The sequence below is a fragment of the Schistocerca cancellata genome, chromosome 12 (assembly GCF_023864275.1).
Source record: "Schistocerca cancellata isolate TAMUIC-IGC-003103 chromosome 12, iqSchCanc2.1, whole genome shotgun sequence".
NCBI classification, from domain to species: Eukaryota; Metazoa; Arthropoda; class Insecta; order Orthoptera; family Acrididae; genus Schistocerca; species Schistocerca cancellata.
Window position 1 is genome coordinate 33079030 of NC_064637.1, and position 26261 is coordinate 33105290.

At 39.4% G+C, this 26261-nt stretch overlaps 1 protein-coding gene across 2 annotated transcripts in view; it reads right to left on the bottom strand.

Moving 5' to 3' along the window:
* Positions 1-13187, bottom strand: part of LOC126109575 (cullin-2-like) — a 124593-nt gene extending 111406 nt beyond the window's left edge. The window contains exon 1 of one of the 2 annotated variants that reach the window (XM_049914606.1): positions 13012-13187. The gene's annotated coding sequence lies outside the window, so the exon portion shown is untranslated. Of the gene's footprint in view, positions 1-11774; positions 12504-13011 lie in introns of those variants that run through there. The other variant, XM_049914607.1, reaches the window with a different exon arrangement.
* Between the last annotated feature and the right edge of the window lie 13074 nt (positions 13188-26261).

A 26261-nucleotide genomic window follows, 5' to 3' on the forward strand; every position in this document is an offset into this window, starting at 1 on the left:
ATCTGAATGAAGACAATCTTTCAAGTCCCTGCAAACTGACACATGATCTTCCTTTCATTCAACATTTAAAAGTTGGGGAACTAATTTTGCCCTCACTTAGCTCATTTGCAAATTATCATTTAAACGCTGTTCACAGACCCATATGAAATGCAAAGTTCTTCAGTAAGCTCTTGAGTAGCTACCCCCCCCCCCCCCCCCCGCTTCCCCCCTCCAGGGTAATACATGTCTCGACGAACATTGCTCATCTTCTATCAACTCGTTCCCGTTTTTTAATTGCTCATACCACTTCAAGCAGTCTTTGGAGTTACAGGATTATCACTATACACCAATTTTACCACAGCACGAGTTTCTTTGGCACTTTTTTGCAACTTTAAACAGAACTTCCTGTTTACGCATTATTCAAGGTCCACCATGTGCAGCAGACATGCTGACACAACCTCACTCTAGCGTCTCTGGATGCTGACTAACAAGTCAGAATACATTCCAACCTGTCTCAACGGAACAGGCTATTGGACAAATCACATCAAATGGTTGTAGCATCAGCAGCTACCACTAAAAAAATTCATTCATTGTATGTTTTGATCACACCTCATAGAATATGGAAGTCAGAGGCTTGCCCAGTCTGTTAAGCATTATAGAAGATGTTCTGTGACAGACCCCACAATAGAGTACAATGCTGGTGCAGGCAAGTTCTTCGGAACACACCATTCAAGACATATTGTTGGACATGACGATCCTCAGCAGGTGACCACTACATGTTCCCATGATGATCCAACACAATCGCAAGTTATGATTGCAGTGACCACGGGATCATAAGAGATTAGGCCGTGGATCAATGGAAATGTGTCACCTGGTGGGATGAATCTCATTTCTTGTTACACTAGATCACGGTCGCATCCAGATACGCTGTCATCTATGCAACAGGCTGCTCGGAAGGTGCACCGTGCCACAGATCAGGCCGATGGGGGCTGTATATTGCTGTGAGGACGATTCACCTGGGCTTCAGTGCAACCTGATAGTAATGAAAGTCACCGTGGCAGTTGTGGCATCTATCAGGAAGATAATTGTCCATTTCACAATGCCAGAATTGTGCTACAGTGATCTGTGAAGCAAGACAGTGAACTCGCACTGATGTCTTGGCTACCAAACATGACTGATCTGAACCACACGGAACGTAACTTTGACACTATGTGGTGTCAGTTCCATACCCAAAAACCAATGGCCCATAATTAACGGGAATTACACGACTTGTGCAAAGACACAGAGTTTCGTGTACTTCTGAAAACATACTGAGGACTTATCGAGTCCATCACGTGCAGGTGGGGCGACATGCTATCGAGCAGGTGGTCACAATGTTTTGGTTAATCAGTGTATGCTAACAGGCCAAGGTAGCCACTGCAAGATACTTACACAAAGTGTACTAACAATAGTTTATGACTAGTGCTCATCTACTCAGACTTATTGACACAATATCATGAAAAGGGCAGATTGTTACTCCACCATTTTGAGATGTTCAGTTGCATGCCTGTCTGCTGAACACGCAAGCTTTTTTACACTTTCAGCTGCAGCTTTTATTTGTTATTACACACTAAGCATTTACATAAGTATAATTGCTACATACTTGGAAAGTCAGTGCTGTTTAAAACTAGCACTAGAGTTAGCTAGATTTAACATATCAGAATCCCAACTGTCTGATAAATAACAGCAGTCACTTAAACTTTTACTTCTACTACAGAATGGTCAAAAATATCTCCAGTAATCATTTTGACTCTGTTTTAACAATAAAATAAAAAGAGGCATTGCTACTCACCGTAAAGGTGACACATTGTGCTGCAGACAGGCACAATGAAAAGAAGCTTACATATTAGCGTTCGGCCAAAGCTTTCTTTTTAGATACTGTGTTAAGTATCTTCTTGTTATGCCTATCGGCAAGTCAACGTGTCATCCTTACAGTGAGTAGCAATCTATCTTTTCATCAGTCATTGATATTCCAACCTAGAGTTTCTATTATTTGACCATTTTAGCTAACGTAAAATTCATTAAACTTCCTGGCAGATTAAAACTGTGTGCCTGACCGAGACTCGAACTCGGGACCTTTGCCTTTCGTGGGCAAGTGCTCTACCATCTGAGCTACCGAAGCACGACTCACACCCGGTCTCACAGCTTTACTACTGCCAGTATCTCGTCTCCTACCTTCCAAACTTTAATCTGCCAGGAAGTTTCATGTCAGCGCACACTCCGTTGCAGTGAAAATCTCATTCTGGTAAAATTCATTAATTAATTATCATCTTTCTTCCTTCAGCACTTGAACTTTGATGCCAACTGCTTTTGCTCAGTGTATTAATGAAATTTTGAAGTGGTCTCTGTTCATGCCAGTTAATGTTTGGGTAATTACTGATCAAATACTGTACAGGACACAACCATAAAAAGGGCAGTTTTTTATTCGATATGACAAAGATTGAAATGAAATACATATCAGTTGCTTACAATATTGGTACTAGATAACACTTAAATACTTGGAAGTTTCAATACACTAAACCACATGTCTGTAGCTTCATTATATTCAACCACAAGTCTCTAGTTTTTCTTTGCTCCACTTTTGTGTTAGCTGTTGTTTGCTACGGAGAATCGTGTACATTTTATGAAGAATTGTGAGAAAAAATAATTTGATAAGTATCCAGACAGTTTTTATATTCACTTATTATGCTATAATAGCATAAATAACAATAACTTTGTCTTTCCACACTTAACTATACAAATATTTGATTTTACGGATTATGGGAAAAAGAGAAGACATTTCTCCGTGGAAACAAGGAATGATTTTGGGACTCAAAGTTGAAGGACTCTGGAAACCGGAAGTTGCTAGAAAATTATCAATTGATCACAAAACTGTGGAAGTCAAAGTTTGTAGTATAAATGTGGTCAGAAGAAAATCTGCAGTCCCACATTCGCCGTGTCGAAGAAAATTACAACAGTGTGGGCTTGGCAGCCAGAGACTGTGGTCATGTGTGTGTCAGTTGTGTTGGTGCTTAAATTTGTGCGAGTGCGTGTGCTTGATGCCTCTTTTGATGATGGCCTGTCTGACCAAAAACTTTGTTTGACAGTCTTTTTGTTGCGCCTATCTGCGACTCAGCATCTCTGTTAAATGGTGAGTAGCAACTATCCTTTACATAATATTGTCATTACTCCATCCTGTAGCTTCCAAAGTTCAAAAATATCCAAAGCAAGATAGAACACCGAGTTCAACGCACATTGCTTTTCAGATTGGGCAGAAATTTGGGATCCCAACTACTCATCAAACAGTTTTAAGATGCCTTTTTGATCTCAACCTTATGAATAAAAAAACTGCAAAGAAATTCCCCCTAAAAAGAAAGCTTGCTGAAGAAAGAAAAAGGTTTTCCAGTCGGCTTCAACACTGGACATCCAAGGATTAGAAGAGGGTGATTTTTTCGGATGAGAAGAGATTTCATATGGATGGCAATGACAGCAGTTTGAAACTGTGGATGGAGTCACGGGAGGAACTGAAGAAAGATTTTCTGTCGAAACAAATAAGTTTAGTGAAAGTGTAATGCTGTGGGGAGCAATGTGTTCTAAAGCAGTGACAAGAATTAATGTTTTTGCAGATTCAATTACAAGATTAAAATACTATAGTATCTTTCAAAATAAGTTATTAAATACTGCAAGGGATCATTTCAGTGGCTAAAATCTTCAGCCATTCATTTTCCAAGATGACGTTGCTAGCAGTCACTGCGCTAGTGTTGTCGAGTATCGTGCAGGCCTGGGTACTGATCAGTGGCTCCCAAATTCTCCACACATGAATCCTATTGAGAATTTATGGGTAATTATGACTAAAAAAAAAATGTTAATATTGTTGTACCAGTAGAACAGAGGTAACTGAGAAAATTGTTCAGGTCTGGTACCATGAAACTGAACACGGCACCTATAAAAAACTTGAAGAGTCAGTGACAGATCAAGTTGAAAGCCCTTAAAAAGGCATACAATAAACTGATTTGTACGTATCATGTTCTGTACAACTTAATTTCACTTCACACAAAAATTCAGTAAAGAAATGAAAAATATACTCTTTGTTGTTGTTTTGACATACATTAAGTAAAATGTGTAGATGGCGATTTTATTTTGGACTATACGGTGCTCTGGTTTGAATTCCACATTTCATATTAAATTAAATCTTCTTATTAATTGCCACTAGGCAGTATACAGGGTAGCATATAAGTGTATGAATGCCTAGCTCCCTAATGAGGCTTCTGCATGATATTTGCTTAAGCCTATCAAATTTACACAGTATTCTTATCGTAGACTTCTATAAAATAAACAATTTTCTTCCAGCTTAGCTACAATGCCGCAGAATGTTATGTCTCAGGACAGTATTGGATGAAAGCAAGCAATGTATGCTAGCAATACTGTCAACAAATCAACACAGTAAGGGGGGGGGGGGGGGGGAGGGAGAGGACACAACTGAACTTTACAGATAACTTATCCTCACGTTGGTGCCACCTCTGTTTTTTATCCATCTCATATCCACGAACAATCTAAGGAAAAGATAGACTGCTACTTACCATAAAGATAACATGTTAATTTGCAGACAGAGACATTTACACATTAGCTTTCGACCACAGCCTTCACCAGAGAAAAAGAAACACATACATTCATCCACAAAAGCAAGTACACACAACCGATCAATTGTGCTTCCTTGTGTGAATGAGTGTGTGTGCATTTTTTTTAAATTTTTTGGTAAATATTTTAAGAGATGGTAGTATAGATGAATTGTAATAAAAATGCCATACAACATGTGGCCAACTTTTATTGAGTACAGAAATATAGCTAAGTTCAATGCGTTTTTACTTTGTCTGTTGGTACACCAATTGCTACGGGTTGCTAGGGGTGTGTTGATCAAATGTCAGCAGTAGAGTGTTCATGTTCACATTATGAAGTTGTGCTTTAGTTTATACTGAAGTTTTCATTGTGATTTGTTGGCCGCCGCACATATTTACACATGCCGAGTATGTCGGTATGGTATTTGTGTAAGGGTTTAGTAATGGAAATGATACTGTTGCTTGTAGAGAATATGGCATACAACCTCCTAACTGCGAACTACCACATTCAAGAGTGTTTACTCACATGTTCAATAAACTGTGTGGCACTGGTACAGTGCCCAGCAGTCATATTGCATCTGAACATGCAAATGAACAGACTGTGGATGAAATAGAATACATTATTCGGTCGGTAGGCTGTATTACTTCAACAAGCACATGTAGAATTTCTGCACATATGTGTGTTCCACATACAAGAGTATGGCAGACGATTGGTATGCACTGGTTCCATCCGTATCATTTACAGCTCATTCAGCACCTTCAAGCAGGAGATGAAAATGAATGATTGGAATTTTGTCATTGGATACTTGAAAACTTCCAGGTAATTCCATTTTTATTCTTCACTGATAAAGGCACTTTCACTCATCACAGTATCAATAACACTTGCAATTAACATCAGTGGCCTGAAGAAAACCTATATACCATTGTGGAGACACATTTTTAAGAACACTTCTCTGTAAATGTGTGATGTGGTTTGATACACAATCAGTTGATTGGGCCTGTTGTGTTACTGCATCATCTTACAGCACCCTATTATCTACACTTTCTTGAAAATGAGCTTCTAGCATTAGCGAAAGAGAGTCCTTTGGCTACAAAAATGCGTATGTTCATCCAACTTGACGGGGTTCCTGCACATTTTAGTCATTACGTGACATCATCTAAACCTAGCGTTCCCTGGAAGATGGATCGATAGATACGGGCATGTCTGTTGCCCACTAAGGTTACCCCTTTGAATTTTTGCCTGTGGGGATGGTTGAGAGGCGAAGTCTACAAAGAAAAAGTGACCACAAGGGCCAATTTCATCATTTAGATTACGAGTAGTGCAGATCTCAGAAGCGCTACATATAATGCTATCAAGAGAAGTCAAAGTTGCACTGAAGTTGGTGGGGGAATTTTTGAAAGTCAACTATGAAGTCCTCATTTGCCTTTGTTTTAAGTCTGTTAGAGTTACATACTAACAGCTGTACCTCTGTACTCAATAAAAATTGGACACATGTTAATTGGCATTTGTCACTGCAATTTGCCTATACTACTACCTCTGCAAAATATTTACCATTCCTACTGAAACACCCTGTAGAGGTCAAAAAAAAAAAAAATGTATGGAGGAGGGGAGAGAGCACTACGTATCTACATCGATACTCTGCAATCCACTGTGAAATGTATGGCAGAGAGTACATGTCACTGTTCCTGTTCCCCATTCCATTCACAAACGGAGCACAGGATGAATGATTGTTTAAATGTCTCTGTGTGTGCTGTAAATAACCTAATGTTGTCCTCATGATCCCAATGGGAGTGATATATAAAGACTTTTAGTTATCATCAGTCATCATTTAAAGTTGGTTCTCGAAATTTTGGAAGTAGGCTTTCTTGTAATACTTTACATCTATCTTCAAGTGTCTGCCAGTTCGGTTTCTTCAGCTTATCTGTGACTCTACCATGTAGTAAACCTGTGACCGTTCAGGCTGCTCTTCTCTGTATTCATTCATCATCCCCAGTTAGTCCTATCTGGTACTGGCCCCACACTCTCAGGTAATATTCCAGGAAGGGTCACACAAGTTATTTGCAAGCAATCTCTTTTGTAGACTACTTGCATTTCTCCAGTATTCTAACAACAAACCAAAGTCTACAATCTGCTTTATCCATGACAGCCTATGTTATAATTCCACTTCACATCCCTACAAAGTGTCACACTCAGGTATTTGCACAAGTTGACCAATTCCAACTGTGACTCATTCATATTACAGTCTTAGGTGATAATACATATTTTTCATTTTGCAAAGTGCAAAATTTTACTTTTCTGAACATTTAAGGCAAATTGCCAATCTTTGCAGTCAGATATTTTCAATATCTGACCGTATATTTATGTAGATTTTTTTCCAGATAAGAGTAAATTATAGATAACTGCATCATCTGCAAAGAGTTTGAGGGTACTATTAATGTCGTCCACCTCATCGCTGATATACAACATGAACAGCAAGGGTCCCAACATTCCATGGGGCACACCCAATATTACTTCTACTTCTCTGAATGGCTTCTATCCAAGACAACTACATCCTCCCTGCCAAAAAAAAGCTCAATCCAGTCTCCAATTTTTGCTCCATATCCCATATGATCATGCTTTCAATACAAGACACTGAGTCAAACACTTTTCAGAAATCACGAAATACTACATCTACATGACTGCCTTGATCCAAAGCTTTCAGCACGTCATGTGAGAAAAGTGCGATTTGGGTTTCACACGATTGATATTTTCGGAATCCATGCTGGTTGGCACTGAGGGGGTCATACTGTTCAAGAGACCTCATTATGTTTGTGCTCAGAATATGTTCTAAGACTGTACAACAAATAGGTGTCAAAGATATTAGACAGTAGTTTTGTGGATCACTTCCAATACACTTCTTATAGATGGGTGGGAGCTGTGCTTTTTCCAAGAACTGAGCATGGTTTTTTGTTAGAGGGATCTATTATAGATTACAGTCAGTAGAAGGGCTAACTCAGCTGCAAATTCAGTATAAAATTTGACAAGAATTCCATCTGGCCCTGGAGCTTTGTTCAGTTTTAATGATTTTAGCTGTTTCTCAACACCACTGACACTAATACTTATTTCATTCATCTTTTCAGTAGTACAAGGTTTGAATATGGCAATTCTCCTGGGTTTTCCTTTGTGAAGGAATAATGGAGTTAAGCGTTTCAGCTTTTGCTTTGCTACCCACAATTCCAGTTCCTGTCTCATTCGCTACAGACTAGACACTAAATTTGCTGCCACTAACAGCCTTTACATTTGAACAGAATTTCTTTGGGTTTTGTGAAATATCGTTTGACAATATTCTGCTACGGTTGTCACTGACAGCATCATGCATTACTCTCTTCATAGCCAAACATGCTTCATTCAGCATCTCTCTATCTATAGCCGTATACTTTGTTTTAGACCTATTAGGCTGCAGTCTATTTCTTTACAGTGACTGTAGACCATGGCTGGCCCCTACCTTTATGACTTATTCTACTTGGTTCAAATCTATCCAGTGCTTGTAATTATTCTTTTAAACTTGAGCCATAGCACCTCAACATGCTCCTGTCCTGTATTAAAATTTCTAGTTCTTCACAGAGTGAGACAAGACACTACTGCTCTTTTTTATCTACGTTACTGAACATACGTATCCTTCAGCTGATTTTAGTTGCTTTTTGTGGTTTGGTAATCACTGCTGTCACAACCGCATCATGAGCACTTATACCAGTTTCTATGTGGACACACTCAAAGACATCCAGTCTAACACATTTAGCATTTGTTGACAGTTATCAGCATGGAAAATTTCAATAAAGTAGATTGTGTCTACTGTAGATAGTGACACATACTTGTAGTACACTGAGCAATGTAGAGTAGTGGTAAAACACTAGACTTATATTCAAGATGTTAGTTCAAATCCTTGTCTGTCCATCTGGATTTGGTTTTCCTGTGATTTTCATCCACTGTATAAGCAAAATTCCAAGACGGTTCTTTCTCCAATCTGAGTTATTGCTCCATTTCTAATGACCTTGTCACTGATGGGGCTTTAAACACTAATCTTTTGTTTCACTTGCTACATAACAGTACAGCAGATAACACACATTACCTTAGCTCAACACGTCAGCTGAGTTACATATACATGCTCTAGGATTTAAAGCTAATGGAATGGAGGTCAAAACATAAATGACTGCAGACACTGTCAAGCACTACTGGTAACACACATTTTGTTATAAAACTGTGTCGAAACTTTTTCATGAGCTTTGCAAGTAGGCCTGTAATTAAAACACAAATTTTCTCCTTTTAAAAAACAATAAAATTTCTAGTTACTACTTTCCTTCACTGGTTGTATTAAAGGCACGCCATAACATGACAAAAAAGATGATGTGACGAATGGCAGACAATTACACAAAAATAAAGTCATGCCTAGTTATTAAAGAATTTTTTTTTTTTTTTTTTTTAAGAGAATGGACAATTCACACACACACACACACACACACACACACACACACACACACACACACACACACACACACACACACCCCTACTTATTGCCACTGGGCCTCAGCCCAGCCTCTTTAATCTGTCACTTCTATATTGCCAGAATATGCTATGAAAATGTTCTCTACATATGTAGCAGACTGATCACACTTCTTAACTCAATACTGCCTCTCACAAGCAAGACAGCAACTGAACAGATCTAAGATTACGATTGGTTCACGGCTTTAGGAAAGCACTTAATTCCACCCATTTGCTTTAACCCGCGATGTCATCAATATGATGGAAATGCCTACTTGCAGCATATACAAAACGACGACAATATGGTCACTACATGCAAATGCCAACAAACGCAAACAAAAATAAAAACACAAGAATGCTTCACTGCAACAATAAAATGAAACTAACAGGACAACCATGGGAAATATAGGGTTTATGGTAGGGACAAGCTAAATACATAACAATACAAAACACCCCACCAGCCAAATAATAATAATAATAATGTCTCAACTTATGACATAACACTGCAGCCATAAAACTAACAGGAATCGTTCATTACACTCGATCTATGCAGCTCAAACCAAGCTCACAGTACCAAAAAACCGACATCTCCAAGCTGGAAAAGTGGAATCTGACATTTTGCTTGACCTATATAGCTCAAACGAAGTCCTTGATACAAAAAAACCAACACCTACAATCAGTGGCAGATACAGAAAAACCTCAAGGAAGGGGCGCTAAAGATATCTTAAGCTACCTTTACTTTTACGGTAATAAAAAATAATCAAGTCACATGCAAAGTTTAAGAAAGTTTTATTTAAATTGATTACACACATATACAAGACAATGCCATCTTATGACATAAAAAAGTTACAATCGTGGTTCTCTTCCTTAAATGATGAATTCTATACGTCTATTCTGCCTGGCAAATTGGTTAATTACAGCATCAATAGGACAATCAATATCAGGGTGAGCATTCAACAGAACTAAGCCATTACAGCATCAATAGGACAATCAATATCAGGGTGAGCGTTCAACAGAACTAAGCCATTACAGCATCAATAGGACAATCAATATCAGGGTGAGCGTTCAACAGAACTAAGCCATTAAGACAATCCTCCTCCGGTGTCGACCTCAGCCATGTCTTTTAACGCCGCAATGTTGAAAAAACTTCTTTCTACTGTAGCAATAGATGCAGGTATGTGTTAGCTATCTATGTGCCAGACAGAAATGTATAAAAAACTGTCATGTAGACGTATGTGCTACATAGGAAAGTACAACTACTCGTTAACTCGATTCAGTCGAGTCGACTGAGGAAACAAATGAACAAATAGCGTGCGGGCTGACTGGTGGGGGCGGCGCGGTTGACCCCCGAAATGGGAGGGGGGAGGAGTGCACACGCCACTTGAGAGCCGCCCATATATATTCGCCAGTGCCTTCAACTACAAAAAGAGGAATTGGACTTTTCCCTTGACCTATATAGCTCAAATGCAGCACTTAATAACTACTGGGGGAAAAAAAAAAAAAAAAAAAAAAAAAAAAAAAAAAAAAAAAAAAAAAAAAAAAAGAGAGAGAGAGAGAGAGAGAGAGAGAGAGAGAGAGAGAGAGAGAGAGAGAGAGAGAGAGAGAGAGAGAGAGAGAGAAAAAAAAAGAAACTTCCCACCCCTAAATAATTCAAAAAACGTCGCTGAAACCAAAAACCCCCAACATCTAAAAAACCCAAAAAAAAAACAACATATTCACTAGTCCAATTAAACCAAAACCAAAATATTATAAATATAAGACAGACAAAACTTCAGAATTGCTATAGAATAAAACCAAAACAAAAATTACTTACCAACAGATGCCTCCGACAAAATCACGACACACACACACACACACACACACACACACAGAGAGAGAGAGAGAGAGAGAGAGAGAGAGAGAGAGAGAGAGAGAGAGAGAACAAACTAATCACACAAACCAAAAATGCCACACACAAACAAAATGGAAAAAACCTCAATGTTACAACAGTGATAACCAAGACTCGAATGAACCCACTACCACATGTTAAACTCCATATCAACATCCACAACCAGAGGGTGCCATGAAATACAGAAACACGACATCTGCAAACACGAACCAACTCAAAGAACACCGCACCATAATTACATCACACACTGCAACACCAATGTTATATCATGTGTCAAAGCAGACATGTGGAATCTGACACTTCCAATGCTACATAGCCTATACCTAATAAGTTGTTCAAAACATGAATCACCCAGATTGCACAAGCATATTAATATTTTAGGTATATGTCAACATATTTTTTGTAAGGGTGTCTGTAATGTAACTTTTGAAGTACTGCATACTGAAACATCAGCATGATTTCTTGGGTACTACAAAAATGGTACAGTTAAGGTAATGCTAATAATACTTATACTAAATCATAACAATATAAAAATTTAAACAATCATCCCAATATCTTCATCCAGCACAGGCTTAAATTTTAGAACAGCAAACTAACTTTACTGTGTCCTGAACACAATAGCACCTCATACAACTAAGATGACAACTGAACAGCTCTACGAGTGGCACACAGTGAAGAGTTTATTCAAAACAAAACAAACTTATATTATGTAACTTTGCACAAATAAAACTGGCTACAGTATGATATTACTTACCTACACCCATAAATTTAGGTTGTGTTGAAAGACTGACCTGCAGAATAGCCCACAGTCTAGGCAGTATTGGAAAGTGACAAACTGATTACAAGTTGCCAAAGTTAATAAATGAGAATGTGAAATAAAGATGATTATATGAAGAGACTGGCCTGGTCCCCAATGACCCCTCTGCCACCAACATTGAGATACAGGAAATACACTAAATGCATTATGTCCAAAATTTATTGAAGTCCACTTGGATAAAAGAATCAATCACATCAGTACATTGGTAAGCTAATCCGTTACTAACAAGCTTGGTTTGGCGTGTTATGTACCAAGACGTGTCCCTCGGCCAAAAATGTGGAAATTGAATAAAACAACAAAAACACAAGTAGGCTTCCATCATTTAAAACGTGAGGTAGAAATTTTCACGATGGTGGTCCTTACTATGTACTAATCAATATGATAATCTGAATATATTTCGATGTGCCCTTCAATAACCTCAAAGACCATTCTCCATATTCCGACCTCGTCCAACAAAACCATATATTTATGTTTAATGATGAGTGGCCCCCAATACTACATAAAAGTGAGGGAACAGCTAAAGCTATTCATATATGCAATGTCACACAAAAAACTACACAGAATTAATGGATGATGTAAAATGACGATCGCACACAAATCGTGTGGGTTAAGCATAAAGAGCAGAACTGAGGAAATATATATTTTAATCTAAATTTGGTTCAAGCGGCGTCGGCATCCCTTTGGTGTTTTCGTGGGAACAGGATGGCGCAGCACTTCACACTAACAAACATTGTCATTTCCGTAAATACTTTTTTTCTCAACACTAAAGAAAAAAATCTACATATGCTTAACTAGTTTCTCAAAACATGAATTTTCAAGCTTGCACAAGAATATTAATATTTTGGGCGTATGTCAATATTATTCTTGGCAAGAGCGTCTTTAACATAATTTTTGAAGTATTGCAAACAAACTTCAATACGAGCTCTTGGGTAATGAAAAGTCTAATACGTTTAAAGTAACGCTAATAATATTTCAACTAAATTATAACAATGCACAAATTTAAACAATCATCCCAATCTCTTCATCCAGTGAAGGCTTAAATTTTAGAACAGCGGACAAACTTTATCGTGTCCTAATTGCCGAGATACGATATCACAAAGAAAAACTTGTGAATAATCAAAAAATCGTTTCATGTTAAACACTCACTTCATGTTTATTATGGTAAATACAGTACCTAATTATTCATACAGCTGAAGATTTTAGAGAACACTTCTTTTCTATTTTATTTTTCGCTTCGATTAGTCTTCAGTGTTGATTGGTTGCTATCGATTCTGTCAAATTAAAGTTCATTCAGCAATCCGTAACAATAGTATGTCAACAATTAAAATTAGAAAACTATGATTATTAAGTTTCACCATTACCAGCAAATTAAAAACTGAACGATTGCCAACCTTGGAATTTTACGTCAACGAGTAAACGCATACCAAATGTTTTAAAGTTTAGGAGGCTAGACCATAAAAAAGTAATATAATTAGATTAATTTTGAAATGAAAATACTGTTAACTGCAAACACATTAGTTGTACACTACGAATTTCCATTTCTAAAATGCTAACGAAGTTACATATTTCAATAGTGGTATTGGTACTGCTATGACCGATAGTCAGTTGACCCGGCCATGATAATGCGCGAATGGGTGAGTGACAACTGACAGGTGAACTGATGTTCACAAGACGCAGAGAAGTACGTGGTAGATTGATACACAAGGAGAGATTTGTAACACTTTAACTGTGATTGAAGCAATTAGTATTTGACATCTCAGTGCAGAAGCTGCATATTCAGCTGTAATATTAAAATGCAAAAATAACAAAGGTTCCGCTGTAAAAATTACGCCGTTGGGGGCTATTTAGTGTTACACTATACCACGTAAGACGATGTTTTTCAGGAATTTACCTTCTGCCCGCACTTAAGTTCCGAGATGCTTTAAGTCCGAGGTAGGTCGCAAGCTGCAATAATGTTGGCGTAGCTACTAATTTGGACCAGTAAATGTCTCAGTAAAACGGTATTTACGATGCAGCTAAACACTGGGAGGTACACAATTACTACAGCACGGACATGCAACCCACATCAAAAGAGAAAAGTGTAGTAATTCTATAAAACCTTGTAAAAATTTTGCGGTCCCTTAAAGAAGAATTACAAAGAAGTTTCGTAAGAATAAGATAGTTGACTAAGTATATAGGACCAGTTGTTAGCGGAATAGGCTCACGTTTGAGAAGAGTGGGAGCAAATCTTTTTCAAGGCAGGCGTATTCCATCATGTGTGTTCCATCCTATTCCTATACGAGGTAACTTGAGGACTAACACACTTAATTAGAGCACCCAGCACTACTCATTGGCTGTAAAGCTGAATGATGTTTCAACACTTTCATCAGCAATAACACCGATGGGTTCATTTTGCGGAAGCATGGCATCATTGATATTTCTCCAAGACATCATTCAGTTGTACAGGCTGCATTCAAAGATGGTGATTTTAAGCGTGATGTTCGCCAAGGGGAGTTGGGCAGGCTCCACCGTAGTAAGGCTTCGTTTGGAGGCCCTCCCAAGTCTACAATGTGCACAACAATAAATGTGTGTACTTAGGAGTGAAAGCTATCATACTGATAATTCAAAGTTGGCCATCAGGAAATTGCTCTTGCAGATTGCATTAAGTCTATGTCAAATGTACCAGTTTACATGAAGAGAGGAGAAACAGTTTGTGGAGGTGTCAGTCTTGAGGATGGTGTTGGTTTTGTTGGGCTGCTTGATATTTGCCGTCATGTCAATAAGGTAAACTGTGCTGAAAGTGCAACAAAAATTGTGTATTATCTCATGAAGATTAATATTAGTATGTGCTGAACAGCTACAAGATAAGTACAGAGGTATCCAGAGCTGGAGCATACAAAGATGAGTTGGCACCAGTTAGTGTTCCACAGAAGAATGGGAAGGCAAACAGTTATTTCTGAAAATGAAGAATGAAATAGGATGGACTTTACTAAGCTCAAAAAACTTAAACCAGTATTTCATAGAGTGTATAGCACATGAACTACTGGAAATGAACCTACACTGAATTATGGAGCAGCAGCATGTTTCCTCATGACAGAATCTGCTCTTGAAAAAAAAAAAAAAATAGCAATAGTAAGTTACATGCTTGTAAGGATGCTGCAACAAAACCTACAGATTTTCCATTTGCACTTGCTTTTGCTGTTTCACAGATGCTGGAGACTAGTAGTGTGAAAATATATGATATTGTCTTTTGGGAAACAAAAGAGGCCTTCAGTGTTGTTCTAGGTAACAAAGATACTAGGCCTTGACCCAACCAAGGTCAGTGTGCACATCACTCTGTAGGCATGCCAGGAGCACACATCAACTTACATCTGGTCAAAAAGGAACAGCATCCGTATGTAATGCAGATGGTGGAGCTTCCTCAGTTTTAATACGAGGAAGAATGAATATTGGGAAAGAAAGAAACTGAAGAGGAATTGAGAGGAATCTATTCAGTTATTTTCATACACAAAAACTACAGAGAAGTTCCAGAATTTTTAATCTTTTTCTGCCATTTTAATCACATCATTATTCCAAGTGTTGCTATCCAAAATGTTTGAAGTATTATCTTTGCTAGTTATAATCTCACAGAACCATGTATGGTAGAGCCAGGTTACAATTATAAACTATATATTCAGTTGCCTACCATTAGTTTTACATTCTTCTTTATGACAATAGGATTTATAATGCTTTCAAATTGCACCAGATTCCTTTTCTTGCAAACAACATTTGAAGCTAGTGTAAAAGAGTACTCAAGCCAAATTATAGAGATTGCTGGGACAGTCAATTCAGTAACCCTGAATTTTTTTAATGATTTATTTATATTGCATGTCCAGATTATTTGTGTTTTACCCAATAAATTGCTGTATCTTACCCAGCTCCAGTAAATTTTTTATATATACAAGAACAAAGCTATGTGGGTTTTAAGGGAGAGGGTAAGGAGTCATTCCAATCCCGGGAGCGGAAAGACTTACCTTAGGGGGAAAAAAGGACGGGCACACACACACACACACACACACACACACACACACACACACACACACACACACACACAAAAGCAGGTCTGCTTCTGTGTGTGTGTGTGTGTGTGTGTGTGTGTGTGTGTGTGTGTGTGTGCCCGTCCTTTTTTCCCCCTAAGGTAAGTCTTTCCGCTCCCGGGAATGGAATGACTCCTTACCCTCTCCCTTAAAACGCACATCCTTTCGTCTTTCCCTCTCCTTCCCTCTTTCCTGACAAAGCAGCCGTTGGTTGTGAAAGCTAGAATTTTGTGTGTATGTTTGTGTTTGTTTGTGTGTCTATCGACCTGCCAGCGCTTTTGTTTGGTAAGTCTCATAATCTTTTGTTTAGATATATTTTTCCCACGTGGAATGTTTCCCTCTATTATACTCATAACAAAGCTATATGTGTACCAGATTTGACTGAAACGTCCCCAAGTTATGCTTCATGTCTCTCACTTTCCAGCCGCTACTCTGATCGTAGAGACTATTCACAGTGTACAAGTCCCCAGCAGGAACTATTTTGAATTTCATTAAGTTATTGAGTAATTGAAGAGGGCTTTTACAAGACATAGTAGAAATAACTGGGAAGCCATTGTATGTGGTAATTTGAAGATTGACATTTGATAATATTGTTCAAGGATACTTTAAGTTACTGCTCGGCTTTTATTCATTACCCACAGTAACATCCCTAACAAGAATCCATACTTTTGTTTCAAAATGTCATGCAATAGATGCGAATCCCAAAATAAATGGTTCATCTGACCATGATGGTCAAATGGCAGCAATAAAGCATTCTCATCAGTTTGATTTACCTAAGAAGAGCAAAATACAGTTTAACAGGGCAGTAATTATAGGTGCAGTTGCACTATTCAGAGGCACTTTAGTGAATGAACCATAATAAAAAGTTTACCGAGGGCACACAGTAAATGAGAAATTGGATCATCACCTACTGTGTGTCCTTGTAAATTTTCTTAAAATATCCTTACAACACCATGATTCCAGTTTTCTCATCAACAGGTCAGGGACAGTTACAATGGGAGCCAAAAGGAAGAGTGGCAAATATATGCACTAAAAGCAATGCTGCAAAAATTTTCACCATGTCACCAGAAAGACCAAAATATGCACTATGTAGGCTACTAAAAATATAAAATTCCAGGATCAAAGCAAAAACAGTTTCAATCGTTGTAAGGCAGGAGATGCATAAAATCTGTTAGGGAAACATCATGGAACTTTCTAATAGCAATAGAAGCAAGTCACACAGTGTTAAATTTGAATCATGGACCATTAAATTCAGTTAATTATTCTTGACTAGTTGAAACCAGTGACTAAAAATGGACCATTGAAAGCACAACCATTAGATTAGCTTATGTTGGCATTGTATACTCCACCACCAACCATCTACTGTGCTAAATCATTTGTTAAAGAGATCACAAAAATTATTCTCTGTGTAGTAACGTGATGAATCAAGTAATATTTCCTGAAACACTGAAATATGCAACAGTAGTGCCTATTTATAAAATGTGGCGATAAAGAACTAATCTGTAAATACAGATCCTTCTCCATCCCTACTGTGCTATCAGTAACCCTTTAACAACTGCTCAGCTTGGCTTCTGTAAAAATTCTCTGCGGCGGAAGCAGTATTTTTGTCTTATGACATTTTCTGTAACACTGCCAAGGCCTTTGATTTGTAGACCATTACATTGCAAAAGGGATGTAAAAATGGTATGGTGAAATTCCCTACTTATGGACGGAGTCTTGTCTACGTAATCTACATCCACATCGACACTCTGCAAACCACCATGAAATGCATATCATAACGTATGTCCCATTGTACCAGCTATTAGGGTTCTGCCGTTTCGTTCAGATATGTAATGTGGGAAAAATGTTTGTTTTAATGCCTCTGCGTGTGCTGTGATTATTCTAATCTTGTCCTCTTAGTCTCTATGTGAGAGATATGTAAGGGGTTGTACTATATTCATAGAATCATAATTTAAAACTGATTATTGAAATTTTGTCATTAGATTTTCTCGGGATGAGGTACATCCTCTTCAAGAGTTTGCCAGTTCAGTTTTTTCAGCATCTCTGTAACACTTTCCCATGGGCTAAACAAATCAGTGAGCATTCATGCTGACGTCCTTTGTACACGTTCATTATCATCTGTTAGTCCTATTTGGTATGGGTCACACACATTAACAGTATTTGCATGACTGATTTGCAAGCAATCTTCTGTGTAGGCTGTTACACTTCCTCAGTATTCTACCAATAAACTAAATCCTACCACCTGCTTTACCCACAACTGGACCTATGTGGTCATTCCATTTCATATCATATCTGTACAAAGTGTAACACAAGGTATTTGTATGAGTTGGCCAGCTATATCTGCGACTCATTGATATTATAGTCGTAGGACACTATGTTTTTTTCATTTTGTGAAGTGCACAGTTCCACATTTCAGAACATTTAAAGCTGACTGAATACTTGTGCAGCTCCTTCGAGACAGTACTTCGTTATAAGTAACTGTGTCATCTGCAGATAGTCCGGAGTTACTGTTAATGTTGTCTGCAGCAATACTAAAGAGAGACACACATTAAAAAGCAATATTATAGGAATAAAACTTAAATTTGTAGGGAGAATGATTAAATATGGTGTCCTCCACGGTTACAGTGTTAAGTGCACTGCTGTTCTTAGCCCACCCAGACAATTTATCTAAGTTACTGTATGATTCATCAAAAACAGTATCCATTGGAAAATTCTCGTAGGGAAACAATAAAATTGCAAGACAGAATTGCTGACCAGTACAAATTTCAGGAGAAGTGTCAGTACTGCTAATAGACTCATTAAAAGTGCATACACTGTCAGAGTTTTCATAACTAATTGTTGCTTCCTCAGGGAAGAGAGAGGGCAAGATTGGGGAAGGTAGTAAAGGAAGAGCAGATAATTTGGACCCCTGGGTAAGAAGTCCTCATAGCAGGTGACTCCATCTCATCCTGAGGTCTGAACAATGTGCACTTCCGTTTCTGCTATGTTATAACAGGTTGTTAGTGGACATTGTGTAGGAAATTGGTAATCCCCAGGTATTCTGAATTGAAGTGATAGACTGTCATATTAACCACTCGTATAGTACAATGTTCAGTGGGAAGTATCTGGACAGGCATTAGTGATCATAATTACGGGTGCGTGTCCACTCTTCGTCCGTATGACAACTTTAACACTGCTGGGGATACTGACAATGAGACATCAATGTCTGTGGAGCAGTGGCAGCCCATTAGTCCTCGAGAGCCAAAATTAGAGAAGGTACCGATGCCAGACGCTGGCATCTGGAGCAAAGTCAACGTTCTTACATCCCGAATGTGTTCCACTGGGTCCAAGTCAGAGCTCTGGGAAGGCCAGTCCATTTCAGAAGTGTTATTGTCCACAAATCACTGCCTCATAGATGTTTTATAACAGGTTGAACTGTCAAGTTGATACAATCATTGTCTCTGAACTGTTCTCGTACTGTACGCATAACAGAATGCGTCCATATTTTGTATTATCTGAAACACTATAAGGGGACCGCCTCCTAACCGTGAAAAACACACTCGTACTGTGACACCACTTCGTATTTCATAGTTGGCACTATGGGTGAAGACAGGTAACATTCTCCAATCATTCGTCAAACCTAAGTCCTTCCATCAGATTTCCACAGGCTGTAACATGTTTCCAGTCATTCACTTTCCAGTGGCATCAGTCTTTACATCGCCTCTGGCACGATGTAGTGTCAACTACAGAAATGTGCGCTCACGAGGAGTGCTCGACTATTGTACACAATTTGTTATAGGTCCCTACACACAGTCATTTTGCTAGTTGGACTGCTGGTAGCAAGACTGAACTCTAAAGTGATTCCTTCCACTGATTTCTTTCATTTATTTATATTTTTGTTTACAGTCACCCTCCAGTCCCTGTCCATCAGTGCTTGAGGTCGGTCTGTTCTTGGTTTAGCTGTGGCTGTCCCTTTGTGCCACTTCACAATCACCAACAGTCTACTCGGGTAGCTATAGAAGGGTTAAAATGTCTCTGACGGGTTTGTTCCTCAGGTACATCCAATGATTAGTCTACGAGGGGGGACCCAAAAGAAACTGGGTTGTTGTCATAAAAAAAATATTGATAAACCTTTTTACAAAATTACTTCAGTCACCTTCAAAATACTCTCCATTACATGCGATGCACTTGTTGAGTCTCTTTTCCCACTGTTGGAAGCACGTTTGGAACTCTTCAAGTTTGATATCGTCCGGTGCCCTCTGCGAAGCTGTTTTTACCGTCTCCACGTCGTTATAACGCTCCCCTTTTAGTGTCGTTTCGTTCGTGGAAATACGAAAAAGTCGCACGGTGCTAGGTCCGGCGAATACGGAGCGTGGGGAACGACAGACCACCTCCGAGATGCCAAATAGTAGGTCACTCGTTAGGTCGTGTGTGCCGAAGCGTTGTCGTGATGCAGAAACCGGTCACCCGATCGCCAAAGTTCCGGGCATTTCCTCCTCACATCCTCTCGCAGAGAACCTTAAAACATTTGAAGTGCTGGTTAACGGTCTAGCCAGGGGGTACAAATTCCCGATGCACAATTCCACGAACATAAAAAAAGACAGTGATCATCGTCTTCACATTTGACCTCACTTGCCTTGATTTTTTTTGGTCTGGGAGAGTTGGGAGTCCTCCACTGGCTTGACGCTTGCTCAGTTTCTGGGTCATACCCGTAACACCGACTGTCATCCCCTGTAACGACTTTGTTCGAGAAGTTTGGATTGTGTGCAATCTCTGTTTTCGAGTCCTGACACACATTCGTGCAGATGGTTTTTTGCTTCTGTGTGAGAAGGCGCGGAACAAATTTAGCAGCACACGTCTCGTGTGCAAATCCTCACTCAAAATCCGCTGGCACGAGCTCCAACCGATTCCTGTCTCTGCTGAAATTTGGTCGATCGTTTGGCGACAATCCTCGTCGATCTTTTGGCGGACCTTTTCGATGTTCTCCTCATTTCGCGATGTTGGAGGGCGTCCAGAACGAGCTCGGTCTTCGACACACCTCACCACGTTTAAAGCGCCCGAACCACTCAAAAACCTGTGTGCAGCTCATAGCGTCCTCCTGGAAAGCTTCCTGAAGCATTTGGTGTGTCTCCGTTGCAGTTTTTTTAAGCAGGAAACAAAATTCCACACACACTCTTTGTTCTTTTAAAATTGCCATAATGACTTCGTTTGGCGACAATCCTCGTCGATCTTTTGGCGGACCTTTTCGATGTTCTCCTCATTTCGCGATGTTGGAGGGCGTCCAGAACGAGCTCGGTCTTCGACACACCTCACCACGTTTAAAGCGCCCGAACCACTCAAAAACCTGTGTGCAGCTCATAGCGTCCTCCTGGAAAGCTTCCTGAAGCATTTGGTGTGTCTCCGTTGCAGTTTTTTTAAGCAGGAAACAAAATTCCACACACACTCTTTGTTCTTTTAAAATTGCCATAATGACTTCGTTTGGCGACAATCCTCGTCGATCTTTTGGCGGACCTTTTCGATGTTCTCCTCATTTCGCAATGTTGGAGGGCGTCCAGAACGAGCTCGGTCTTCGACACACCTCACCACGTTTAAAGTGCCCGAACCACTCGAAAACCTGTGTGCAGCTCATAGCGTCCTCCTGGAAAGCTTCCTGAAGCATTTGGTGTGTCTCCGTTGCAGTTTTTTTAAGCAGGAAAAAAAATTCCACACACACTCTTTGTTCTTTTAAAATTGCCATAATGACTTCGGAGAGGTAACCTGCCAACAGTCAGAGAAATGCAATACCGCACTTGCACGTTCAGCTCTACACTGACGCCATCTGCACAGCTGTTTCGTGAAGGTCTCTACTAACACCATCTAGCGTGAGAATCCTGCACTACGTCTACGAGTGACAGCGCCCTCGGAATCCGGTTTCTTTTGGGTCCCTCCTCGTACATTCTAAGTCACTGATATCTTCCAACTGACTCATTCTGCTGTTACTGCTTCTCTGCTTACAACACAGTACTCCTCACCTCCTTGTTGGTGGGTTTGCCTCACATGACACACACTGATCAATTCCACATTATGTAGGGATGTCTGGATACGTTTGATCTGACAGTATGTGTCAGGATATTTGGTCTTCAGGATGTAAATTCTGGTTAACATAAATTTTTTATGCCAAACAGATCCTTAGCTTTTTTTATATGTAGATGGCTAAGGTAAAGCCTGGAGATTGGTTTGAACCCCCAGTGCTTTACCAGACACAATACTGTTGGAAATACGCTGTTGCTGTGCTGGCGTAAACTGGTGCCAACACACCGGGTGGCATAGAGGTTACGAGAAGATTGACAGATGCCGTCGACAGACTCGCTGGAATCGCATCACCAAAGCCCTCTCAGTTACCAGTATTTAAGTTTCTGCCACAGACCAGAGCGGCCAGTTAGTTTGAGTCCGTACACCTCGAGAGTTCCATCATGTCATCAAGGTAGAGCCACAGTCACAGCCTCTAGCTTACAATCGGGCAGCACATAGCGAACATTAAGTGTTCGTAGCGGACTAAGATAAGGAATAAGGAGGTTCTACGCAGAATCGGAGAGGAAAGGAATATGTGGGAAACACTGATAAGGAGAAGGGACAGGATGATAGGACATCTGCTAAGACATGAGGGAATGACTTCCATGGTACTAGAGGGAGCTGTAGAGGGCAAAAACTGTAGAGGAAGACAGAGATTGGAATACGTCAAGCAAATAATTGAGGATGTAGGTTGCAAGTGCTACTCTGAGATGAAGAGGTTAGCACAGGAAAGGAATTCGCGGCGGGCCGCATCAAACCAGTCAGTAGACTGATGACCAAAAAAAAAAAAAAAAGCAGACTTTGTACTTCAACAGCAGTGAGGCTAAAGTGGACTATATGGGAGAGCTTGTACCACAGCAAATGGAAGCTTAAGTTAAGTAGCTCTTTGTTCACGAATAAAGAACCCAGTTAATGATTGCGTGCTGCTCGTGTCATAGGAGGAGGATACTGGTGGCCGACTGACATACTCTCCTTGCTTCTCACGGTACAGCTCTACAGAGACAACGAGATGATATGAAAGTGGCTAATGAGGGTTCAAAAGTTGCCTTCCTATGACCTTTCAATCGACTTACCAAGCCAATAATTAGGGGATCTATTGTTGCACACAGGCTCCAAACCATGGTGCAACTTGACACACAAAATTCCTAGTACTGACCAGGGATGGAACTTGAAATCTTTGGATGGCAGCTCTGCCAATACACTAGCCTCTTATACCTTGTGTACACAATATTACCACCATCTATATATGTGCATATTGCTATCTCATGACTTTTGTCGCGTCAGTGTGTACCTATTTCACTCCAAATGTCGAAAAATCTCTCAAGGACTGCACCTCAAATCAGTCGGCATACTTCACACCATCGTAAGTGCTTTCAGCGTGCTCCAAAAAAGGCTTTGACCTAGCTACGCTTTCAATTGTGGCAAGGGATTTATATCTGTGAGGAAAATGTTGTGGTCATTTGCAGGTGGTGAGGAGGAGTCCCACCTGGCCTATCCTCGTACGATGGTCCTGTCACTGTTGTTTACAGCTGGTTGGAAGCCTGTGGGTCCAGCCGGGGGTTCAAGTAGTTCCTGTCAGATGTGACTTATTTCAGCTGAATATCTGTCATTTTTTGGTGAATGACCGAGTTTTGTGGGCCATGTTGATGGTCAGTGGACATTGTAGAATCAACCACTGAAAATTTGTGGTCTTGGAAAATCTTTCTTTTCAATGGATACAGCCCAGTCACTCTAAAGCCATTTTCTGTTGTAGCTACTGTCGCTGACTGTTTGTAAGCTTCAGCTTTGCAACATGGAAATGAGTGAGACAGTTTTTCAGCCAGTTTACTATTTCCTGTGCATAGTAAATGTTTGGGGGCTATGGTAGTTCTCTGTCAAGAGATTGCATCTTTTGAGAGCAGTGAGGCAGTAAACCATATGTACACTGTTTTTCTTGGCTGAGTCAAATAAGGGTAAGTATTTAATGCGTTAATCTAAGACCATGATCACAGGGTCTTCTATGGTAGGTTCCACAATTTCTAAAAATTGATCTACTATCCATTTAATGAAGCTTTCAGATTCAATCTGTCCTGATTTATGGTATGCTTCCGTTTGGCACCCCATCTACAAGGTGTGATAAAAAAGTAACTTGAATTTTTGTTTTTCTTAATCAGTCTTTATTCAACATCAACTTCATCCCCTTGAATGGAATCCCTCTCAGATATAATACACTTGTGCCAGCATTTTTTCCACTCTTGGAAGCTTTTCTAGAACTCTCTTTTCATTATGGTGTTCATCTCCTTCAATGAACCTGTTTTTATCTCTTCGGTGATGGCAAAACAAAGTCCTTTCATGGTTCTCTTCAACCTGGGGTATAGAAAGAAATCACAGGGAGGCCATGTCTGCTGAATATAGTAGCTGAGATGACATAAGGATTTTGTTTTTGCCAAACAATTATGAACAAACTTTGAGATATGAGCAGGAGCAGCAATCCTGTTGCAGTTTCCGTAAGCAGTTTTGCCACAATTCTGGTCATTTTCTTCAGACTGCTTCAGGCAAACTTCCATTTAATATTCCTTATTGGCCATAAGACATGAAATCATGATGCAGTAACCCATTGTAATCTAAGAAAACAGTGAGAACAACCTGCACACGTGACTGAACTGGTCAAATTTTTTTCAGTCTCAGCTCTTCAGGCAGTTTCCACTGAGATGATTTGGGCCTCGATTTTGACAACATACCCCTATGCCCATGTTTCATCATTTGTTACAACCTTCTTCAGAAGTTTTGGGTTATTGTCAGCTTCATTCAGCAGTTCCTGAGTGATATCCACGTGATGTCATTTCCAGTCAAAATTCAACAATTTCAGAACAACTTTGCTGCTCCACATTTCATGCCAATAAGTATTAAAAAAAATTGCATGGTATAAGTCAAAGGATATGCCAGCATCATCAACAACCTCTCTGATGGTGATTCAGCAATTTTCCACAATCATTTTCTTTACTACTTCTACATTTTAACCAGTAACTGATGTACTAAGATGTCCGGGGCAGTGGCAGTCGTCTTCAACATCTTATCGACTATCTTTGAAATGTTTATATCACTTGTAAACTCTTGTCTTACTCGTAGTAGATTTGCCAAAAGCCACAGTCAACATTTCGAATGTCAGGCTGCAATTTATTCCATTCTTTAAGCAAATTTAATTCAAATTTTTTATCCATCTTTGCTTAAGTAAAAATTCACCGAGCACTCATACACGTGGTATCATCCGATGTCTTTAATTATCTTTGGCAAAAAATCACAGAGCGAAATATGGTAAAATTGAAGTAAAAATAACTTATTGCTCCTTTCTTTATTGCAACCAAAAGTTACACCATAACCGTAACAACAAAACGAACATATAATTTTATAACGTCACAGAACAAGGCCGCACACAGAACGAACATAAGTATCTGGCTCACTCACACCACAAAAAAAAAACCTCAATACAACAAGCTCACTGCTGTCAACATAATCTCTTCGACTCTCAATAAACAACAAAATATTCGAAACAGCTAAAAACACGATCATACATCAGGTAACACGTGTACCAACAAGATTAAAAAAATTGAAAATCGTATGTATAAAGCCTGCAAAATAAAACAAATTTTGTTATTTTCTCATCACACCTTGTAACATCTCTGTACTTTGATTTGTTTGTAGAAATACAGATAAAGGAGGTATAAAGTGACTTGTTGCACTCGTGCAGTAACAGCTGTTATTAACGATCATCTCTCTCTCTCTGAGGGTACAAATCTAATTGGCGTTTAGCTTTCACTGCAGTAACTTCTGTTATCTTGCTGTAGACCAGATATTATCTTGCTGTAGATAAGTAAGTAAGCAACAGGAGCATTTCAGAATACATTTTGACATTAATGACATGGTCCACGACAAATATCTTGGCATTATACTTGAAGAACACTCATTCAAACAGCATCTAACATTCTGCAAAACTTACGTGGTACAAGAGGCTCTGCAGCTTCGACTTGGCGATCATCTGTCCTTGACCGTGTCTACTCAGCAGCAGAATATTGCGGCCCTATCTGGATAAACAGTAGCCACATAAAGCATGCACAACTGAATCAAACAGTGTGGATTGTTGGTGTCACAATTAAGTCCACCCCAACATTCTGGTTACCAGTCCTGAACAACATTCCATCACCAAACGTAAGAAGAAAGAATATCCTCCCGAGGAAATATAAGAAAATCTGCAACAGCCAGCAATTACTAATTCACAAGGACATATCTGCCATCTGAAATGGCTTCACTCCATACATTCCCCACCTGGAACAGCTAGCAACCTGGTGGACCACAACTTCAG